Raw genomic sequence first — 10,000 nt, forward strand, 5'->3', positions numbered from 1 at the left:
CCACAGAACCCATGTTAGCACTCATTTGTTAGATTCACAAATAAGGGCGACTTGTTCCACCCACAGAACCCATGTTAGCACTCATTTGTTAGATTCAGAAATAAGGGAAACCTGTTTCACCCACAGAACCCATGTTAGCACTCATTTGTTAGATTCACAAATAAGGGTGACTTGTTCCACCCACAGAACCCATGTTAGCACTCATTTGTTAGAGTCACAAATAAGGGTGACTTGTTCCACCCACAGAACCCATGTTAGCACTCATTTGTTAGATTCACAAATAAGGCGACTTGTTCCACCCACAAAACCCATGTTAGCACTTATTTGTTAGATTCACAAATAAGAGAAACCTGTTCCACCCACAGAACCCATGTTAGCACTCATTTGTTAGATTCACAAATAAGGCGACTTGTTCCACCCACAGAACCCATGTTAGCACTCATTTGTTAGATTCACAAATAAGGACGACTTGTTCCACCCACAGAACCCATGTTAGCACTCATTTGTTAGATTCAGAAATAAGGGCGACTTGTTCCACCCACAGAACCCATGTTAGCACTCATTTGTTAGAGTCACAAATAAGGGTGACTTGTTCCACCCACAGAACCCATGTTAGCACTCATTTGTTAGATTCACAAATAAGGGCGACTTGTTCCACCCACAGAACCCATGTTAGCACTCATTTGTTAGATTCACAAATAAGGGTGACTTGTTCCACCCACAGAACCCATGTTAGCACTCATTTGTTAGAGTCACAAATAAGGCGACTTGTTCCACCCACAGAACCCATGTTAGCACTCATTTGTTAGATTCACAAATAAGGGCGACTTGTTCCACCCACAGAACCCATGTTAGCACTCATTTGTTAGATTCACAAATAAGGGCGACTTGTTCCACCCACAGAACCCATGTTAGCACTCATTTGTTAGATTCACAAATAAGGGCGACTTGTTCCACCCACAGAACCCATGTTAGCACTCATTTGTTAGATTCAGAAATAAGGACGACTTGTTCCACCCACAGAACCCATGTTAGCACTCATTTGTTAGAGTCACAAATAAGGGTGACTTGTTCCACCCACAGAACCCATGTTAGCACTCATTTGTTAGATTCACAAATAAGAGAAACCTGTTCCACCCACAGAACCCATGTTTGCACTCATTTGTTAGATTCACAAATAAGGGCGACTTGTTCCAACCACAGAACCCATGTTAGCACTCATTTGTTAGATTCACAAATAAGGCCGCCTTGTTCCACCCACAGAACCCATGTTAGCACTCATTTGTTAGAGTCACAAATAAGGGCGACTTGTTCCACCCACAGAACCCATGTTAGCACTCATTTGTTAGATTCACAAATAAGGATAACTTGTTCCACCCACAGAACCCATGTTAGCACTCATTTGTTAGATTCACAAATAAGGGAAACCTGTTCCACTCACAGAACCCATGTTGGCACTTTTTTCCTAGGTTCACAGGGATAGTTTCAATGGTTTTGATTTGACAAGTTGCAGTTCAGTAAATCTGCAACTTCACAAGTCAAGACAGGTCCCATCAGCATACATGTTTTGTGTCATTAGAAGTGAGGGATGGTTGATTATATAAAAGAAAGAAGACAATGTATCCTAGATGGAGAGCTGATGTACCACACAAATACAGCTAGAAGAAAGGGAACTATACACCTTTACCCAGGTACTGAGTCAGTGAAATTTGAGGAGAAGAGCTTTTAGAAGTAAGCTAAAACTGGCAAGAGTTAAATGCTTTACAGAGGTCAACAAAAAAGGTTTCAGTGCGATAGCTTTGGTTTGCAGAAGTGAATACAGTATCTCTGATGATAAGTAGGACTGTTATAGAACTGCAGTCCTTAGTGAATAATTTTAGTAGTAAGAAAAGATGTTAGAACTGAATACGAATTAGTCAGTTGATTAGCATTATCCAGGAAGTTCGCTAAGGGAGGGAAAAGAGAGGTTGTCCTGTAGCCAGAGGGTTTGGTAAATGAAGGATTTTTTTGCAATGGAAATATAGCAACAATTACTTTCCACAGTAGGGTAAAAGTGTCAGAAGTTAGTGATAGGTTGAAAAGGTATAGTTTAGGTTAAGAAATGAAGTTTTTACTCGTTTCAATAAACCATGGATATAAAACATCAGCACCATGACTGCTATTGCTTGGCAGGGAGCCTATTAGCTGTTCAATTTTCTTTAAAGTCATTCTTCTGAGGTAAAAGGCAGGAATTTCAGGATCAGAAGATATGCAGGAGTAGCTTCCTGGCGTTGAAGGTGCTATACGGATATGAACAGTGGTAGATTTGTGATTGAATAGTACCAGTCCTTTTTCAGCTGACAACTTTACTGACCTGTTCTCAAAATTATTTGGGTAAAAAAAAGGTTTTAGCTAGTTTGTGTCTGTAGTAAATAATTTTTACATGTCAGTTTCTTTTGTCATTACTATATAAGTATATGCAACATTTCCCTAGTGAGGTGCTATTTGCTGATTTTCAGACCTTTCAAGCAGAGATGCTAAGCTTTATGAGATGTCAAGATTTCTTTAGTTATTCATGGTATTGTGCTTAACTTTTATAGTCTAGTCATGGGTGGATAGTGAGTAAAATTGCAGACTGTAAAAAGGTAATATTGCATTGAAAGGGGATAATTTTTTTTTTTTTTTGAGTTCCAGCTGAAAATAACTGATCTATGTAATGTTGGGGGGGGGGTGTACAGTAATATTCTGTAGTTTTACTGTTTATTTGTATTGATTAGTCGTAGCAATTAATGGTTGTTTGTAAGTTTGTTAGGCTGAATGAGTTCTAGGCTTTATCTCTCTGTTGGGTAGGATGCAGTTTCTTAATAAAGCTCAACCTGTTTAGTATTATCAACTATATTAGAGAGTGTTTTTTTCTCTTCCCTTTTCTTGATAGCTATAGGAGTGAACAGTGTGTTGGTATACAGAGATGGTCTGGCTTGTTTGTACTTAACTCTGGGTATGAAGACAGTTTTTAACATATTTTACTATATCAATGCAGTTATTAGTAAAGTGGTGCTACGGTATCATTGTCGCCTCACAGGAAGATGTTGTCGTGTTCTATTCTCAGCTAGAGCGTCTTCTGTGTGGAGGCATGCATGAATGGGTGTGCCTTCGTTGAAGGTTGTGCGTCAGGGCTGGTAACTCAGCATGTAAAAATCCGCTACCGAACATTAACGGACCGGAGTTCCGCTGTAGCGACCCCTAACCGGGATAAGCCGAAAGACACAACATATAGACATGTTGTCAATAATCTAAAGAAATAAGAAATCACTTTGATGTTTGTGGACTCCCCATGTAGACTTTTATGTACTTATATTCATATGTAAAAAAAATACGCACCAGGCACCCAAAGAGGCAGGAGGAAATGAAACCACAAGCCTGATAATGGAAGCAACAGCAGATTTATTTACATAAACGCCACACAATTCAATGCGTTTTCATCCACTATATAAAGCTTTATAAAGGTTTGATTTATCTAGCCTTATGCAAAACCTGTGGTGCATGTTATATTGGAAAAACTACTCGTAAATTTAGAAGAAGGATTTATGAGCACTTATATGCTAGTAGAGTTCAAGATACCAATAACGCCTTGTATAAACATACCATGATATGTCCGCAAGCAAAATGTTTTTTTTTTGTTGTGGAAATGGTTCAATGTGACATGAGGGGGGCCCATGGGAAAACAGGATAGAGGTCAGAGAAATATTCTGGCAGTTGTTATTGGAAGCCAATAGATTCCCAGGGCTCAACGAACACATTTCATTCACCCCTATTTTAAAAATGAGAGCTGCAAAACTATAAAGCAAGTGTAAACATTTTGTTTTTGCAAGTTCTTCTGTAGTTCTTTTGTAGTTTACTTATTTGTTTATATATCATATATATAATCTGTGGTAGGATTACTTTTTCAGTAGGATTATATTTTATTTTAATGTAAAATAGTTTTTTAAAACAATATACATATATTTTTATAAAGTCTATATGGACAAGTAGTATGTTCTACTTGTGTGGAGCTGTTAGGTTTTATGGCTGTTATGAATTTTATGAGTATGCTGGGTATTAAGATTTTAATTGGTTTTAATTAAATGATTGTTCTAATTCAATGATTAAACATTGGGTGGGGTACATAGGTAGGCACAGCTTGTTATTCATTTATTTCTACATCTGAAGAAGTCTAGTGGACGAAAACGCATTGAATTGTGTGGCGTTTATGTGAATAAATCTGCTGTTGCTTCCATTATCAGGCTTGTGGCTACATTTCCTTCTGTCTCTTTGGGTGCCTGGTGCATATTTTTTCTGGTTCTTGGTTTTGTGGCACCTATTGCTTTGGAGATTTTTTTGGTTATATTCATATGTAAATACGGACACTACTGATAGATTTGGAAACTGTTTACAAGTTCATAGGTGTATACTAGACTAACAACTGCTGGGGCCTTTATAAGCCTAGTCAAGCATCCCAAATGAAGCTTATCAGACATAAGTTATATTTGCTGATACTTCATACCCCAACATGTTCATCCGTACAAATTTAAAAGCTTCACCTGGGACAGAATTCTAAAAAAAAAACAGTTTAAATTATGATGGTGGAATATACCTGAATACCAAAATATTCTCTCAGAAACTCATAAGTTATTATGTGATAGACATAGTTATATCACCCCTAAGTCTCCTATCATTTAAGGAATTGATGTATTATCACCACTAAGTCTCCTATATTTTAGGGAATTGAAACTCAAAGTATTTAATCTTGAGACAGAGGACTGTATGGATTGATGCCAAAGCCATATGATAAAGTTTATTTGTACCCTTTCAGTCTTTATAGACTTTCTGAGAAAAGAAATGAAAGATAATCCCCCACATTCAAGTCATAGTCTTAGGCAACTAGTATACATTGGAAGGATATTGCCTGGATTGCTTATACTGAAGACACCAAGCAGGCACTAATTTGGCTTATGCACTTTATTATTGCAGCACTTGTATGGTTATTGAATGTCAGTAGAAAATGATTCTCAAATCAGAGCAGCCTTCTTATAATACAGAAAATCCTGTTCTAGTTGATATGTGTTTTGACTGTTATACCCCCAATGAATTACCTTATTGTTAGAGACACCAAACCGCATTTTATTTTTTTCTGGTCCCTTCATTAGTATCAGTCAAACTGTTTGCAAAAGCATACAGAATGTAATTTACTGTACACCATGATTTTAGTGGGTCAAGGTTTAACCGTTGAATGACATTTGCATTGACTGGCTAAATATCAAACCCTGCAATGAACGTTCATTCAGCTAACGTTCATTTTTGACAGGGAAAGTAAATAGTTAGCTAACACTTTCTCATCAAACACACTGTAGGGCTTCAAATTTACCCAAGTGGGGGGCTTTGTCCCCACACCCCAGACATGGGAGGCTTTGCCCCCACCACTCCTAACTATATATACCAACTCTGAGACTGCACTACAGTGGGGAGAAGGGCAGATGGAGAAATGTTGGCAGACTAGTTACTTTCCCGTTTGCTGAATGAACGTTCCATGGATAGGGTTTGATGTTTAACCGTTTAATGCAAATATCATTTGAGGGTTAAACACAGACCTGGTTTTAGCTAGTCCGCATATTTGGTTAAGCTATAAATCTGTAAAAAAAGACAAGTAAATGAAAGTTAAAGAGAACTAAAACTATTATCACCATGCATCAAGTCTGGTAAAATATTATTCAGCAATATTACAGCCATATTTAATTCTGACTAATCTACCTTTGGTCTAGATCTGAATAACTTTAGCAGTATACTTGTATATGCTGTACCTTAACATTTTGAAGCTTGAAGCTTTTAAGGTATCTATCTGTCCTATATCTATAGGAATTTATTTCAGTGGTCTTCAGTATGAGATCACAGAAATAGTAAATTCTGTTAATTGTTAGTTTCTTCCTGATAAACTCATTCTAGTTGCAGCCCTTCATTATTAGCTCCCAAATATTATATTTTAATAAAGTTTTTATATGCAATATTATTTAAAAGACTATTCTAACATCAATCTTTCTTGCTCAACTCTTGTAAGTGTGGATAATACTGGTTACTTTCCAGATGACATATAAAAGTTTATTAAACATATATAAAATCATTTAGCAGATCGGCAAGGTCTGATGACAGATTTTTATTATCTTGATTCAGAGCAATTGTGTTTTATATTTAGTTTTATTAATGGGATACAGCATGTCTTTACTAACAAAATATAAAAGATATTGTAGTGCACAGACTGCTGTGATTACACTCCAAAATTCAGAAAAGAGACCTGACAATAACAGTGCTTTCAAAGGTGAGTAACAAATGTTACACATCCTTAAGTCATCCTTAATCCATAGCCTTCTTCGCATCTCTTCTAATCAATACATCAATCCAAGAAGCTACAGTTCCAGATATTTGGAAATCCTTCTTCATCATCCCTCTGCATAAAGAGGTAATTCCACTGATCCATCCAACTACGGACCCATAGCCATCCTTTCCTCGCTATCTAAGATAATTGAAACATGCATTTATACTCAACTACTTAACTTTCTCCTTCAGGAAAACTCCCACTCAACATGGCTTTCACCCCACCACAGCACCACTACTGCCCTCTTATCCTTTATCCACAAGATAGCAGAGGCCAGAGATAACAACCAACTTGTATCCTGCGTTTTCCTTGACCTCTCCAAAGCCTTTGACACTGTCTCCCACCCCATTTTTGTAAACTCTCTAACCTCAACCTTGCCTCTCCTTTACTTCAGTGCTTCACTAGTTATTTATCCAACGGGCTACAATCTGTCTGATGGCTCTCTTCCTGCTCCTCCTCAATTACCATTACATCTGGTGTACCCCAAGGCTCCATCTTGGGTCCCCTTCTGTTCAACATCTTCACCAATGATCTTCACACATCTTGCAAACTATCCCCTCTTATACAATATGCTGATGATTAAGCTCTCATCAACATTTCCAATAACATCTCTGATCTCCACACGCAGACTCTAGACACCTTTCTAGCCACTGAAAAAATGGCTGATAATCAACTTATCCTAACCCCCCCCCCCAAAAAAAATGAAACTCCTGCTTTTTCTCTCTCGATCTCTCTCCCAACATAAATAAACCTTTCTCATCGCACCCTCCAAGAACACCATCATAGAACCTGAACCACACACTAAGCTCCTTGGTACCATAATAGATGATGAGCTCAAATTTAATTTGCCACCAACTCACCTCACAACTCTCTGCCTATCACTCATCTCTCTCCAGCGGGTAGAATTCCCTCAACAACTCCTACTATCTCAGTTACAAATCTTACATAATATAGTATACAAACCATCCACCTGCCCAGCCCTCTCCTCTCTGGTATCTTGTTATACCCCTACATGTACTCTCCACACCTCCAACCAATTACTCCTAGACATCTACCACCCCAACAAAACTGCTGGCAAATTACTCTACAAATCCACCATAGCTCAAACTTGGAGCAAACTCCCCTTCTACATCAGATCTATTTCCCACCCCAAACACTTCAAAAAGGAACTAAAACTTCACCTTCTCAACACTAAGATGTGTCCCTCTTTTGCCCCCGGCTAATCTACTACACTACTATATTTCCTCTCCCCCTCTCCACTGACTTCCATCCACATATCCTCCAAATGTTTATGTTCTTTCTTCCCTCCCTAAAATTAAACCTTCTCTATGATTTAACCCTTATCTTCTACTGCTCCACCACATATACATGACAGCACCTGCCTGTGTATATATATATATATATATATATATATATATATATATATATATATATATATAAAATAGTTACTTGTGATCACATTACTATAATATACCTATTCTGTATTACTTGAATGTATCTATTATTATATTATATCTCTGCAACTTAAGTACAATATGTAAATAATTCGCTATCTGTGTGTGAAACTTCTATTGCAATCTGGCTATAATTGAAACTCTGTATTGCTAGTAACATTTGTAATGTAAATTGTCTACATTTGGAGCTTTTCTCCTCGGGTCTCCACTGAAAATGGGCTATTAGCTCAGCTGGACCATCCGGTTAACAAATGTCAAATAAGTAATAAATAAATAAATAACTTAAGTGCTGTGACTGTCAGGTTTAAGGGAATACATGTTTCTTTTGTCCCTGAATATCTTTTCTCCAATATCCACTAAGGTTTAAAGACATTAGTTAGTAAATAACTTATTTAAATTAGGGCAGTATTTAGAAACTCTCCCTGACTTTTTCCTTACTTGCTGTCTATGCAATCACATTTTTTTACTTTGTAACTGATAGTACATGGAGTAGATAAGACTGCATGCCTTGCAAAGAGTTATGATCAGGTCTCACCAATCATAACCCACTATTATCTGTTCTTGACATGATTACTAAGACTAACTACTCAAGCTTCTCTCTCAAGGTGAATTTCTTGGCATCCACGTCTTTAAAACATAACATGGTTACAATCGAAGACCCTGTCATAACCCTCTATGTTGTACTCTTTATAGACAAGTTGTAAATACTCTGTAGATTCCTTTATCTAAATAGAGTAACAAAGTGTTTATGAATTTCTTCATAAGTAGGAAAATGCTGCCCGCCGTATTTTAAATTCCAGATGAGTGGAAAAGAATGCTTGTGTATAATCTTAACATAACCATTAATGTCCTTCTGTTCCATGTTGCAGTATTCTCACTGTGGACGTCCCACACACTAGCAGCAACCAGGTTTAAGCTTTTGCATAGGAGCCAACTTTCAGGTCACCTGAGGTGGAGGATCACACAGTCAGAGTACTGCAACATGGGAATAGAAGGACATCAGTTGTTTCAAGCCTGTCTCAGATATTTGCATTATTATATTTTTGTCATTTAGAATAGTATATACAGGAAAATATTCCTTTTTTTCTTTGTGTAGTTATATGTTTTAAGTATGAGGGGTCTTAATGAATAGGAATCTTGTCTATTCTGATTTATAGGAAGCATCTTTCAAAAGGACCTGGTCTGGTTTTTAATGTTATATTGACTGGATCAGCTGTTATGGGTCTTCCTGGAAGAGGTTCTGTTGTGAAATATATAATCTACTGTTCATGTTCTGAATAGTTTTGTACGTAACATAATTCCTATATTAAATTATCTTTTATAATGGTTTGTACCCTAGACATTGGCCATGAAGTACTGAGAGGAGCATAAATTCAGGACAACTATGGCCACTTTTATGAGCTGGAGGCAGAACTTCAGCTCTCCAGTGTTCTGGAGCAATATGTCATATATGAAGAAAAGTGTTTCCTTTAATTGGGTAGTAGACAGGTTTCTGAGATTATCTGTTTTGACAAATAGAACAAGGCAGGAGTATTCAGCTAGGAGACAATAACTTCTTCATCCTGATATCTGAGAGATATAAATTCCAGCAGCAGGTCCAGAATTGCCTGAATGACTTTAGCAGGATGAGTTTAAAAATATACCAAAGCCACAGTACTCTTGTGAACGTCTAACAAAACTCAGGCTGAGTGACTTTTAGAGTCAGTAGCTAAGATGTTTTAAGTTGCCCTTAAATGATGATTTATTTTTTTTAACATAGAGAACAACTCCTCTGACAGAAGACTAGAGATTACTTTCAAGCCACCTCAATTAGTTACAAAAAGTAGATCCACTAAGCACTGCTATGCTAGGATTAACTAGTAACTTGAATTCATCCCTTCTAAAAATTGTATTAACTTATAAAAATTTTCCTCTTTAGATTTTTAAGGTAATTATTGTATATTACCAGTCTAGAAGTAAATTTTGTATTTCTGAAGCAAATTTTCCAATAGTTAAATATATTCTTGCTAGATTTAAATTTAGTCAAACCCTGTCATACAAATGACATTTACCCAAAAGATCATTCCACAAATCATTTAAAATAAAAAGCGTCTGAGGTGACAAACTTGCTCATCCTTGTGAACATGACTGATTGGCTTGAAGAGGCCCTGTTTATTTTCCA

The 10,000-nt window shown here is 37.0% G+C and overlaps 1 protein-coding gene across 1 annotated transcript in view; it reads right to left on the minus strand.

Annotated features, from left to right (window-relative positions):
* STAB2 (stabilin 2) overlaps window positions 1-10,000 on the minus strand; it is a 922,612-nt gene that overhangs the window by 397,035 nt on the left and 515,577 nt on the right. The gene's annotated exons all lie outside the window — the stretch shown is intronic.

This window comes from Protopterus annectens, chromosome 11.part0 (genome assembly GCF_019279795.1).
Source record: "Protopterus annectens isolate FY-2018-M chromosome 11.part0, PAN1.0, whole genome shotgun sequence".
In the NCBI taxonomy this organism is placed as follows: Eukaryota; Metazoa; Chordata; order Ceratodontiformes; family Protopteridae; genus Protopterus; species Protopterus annectens.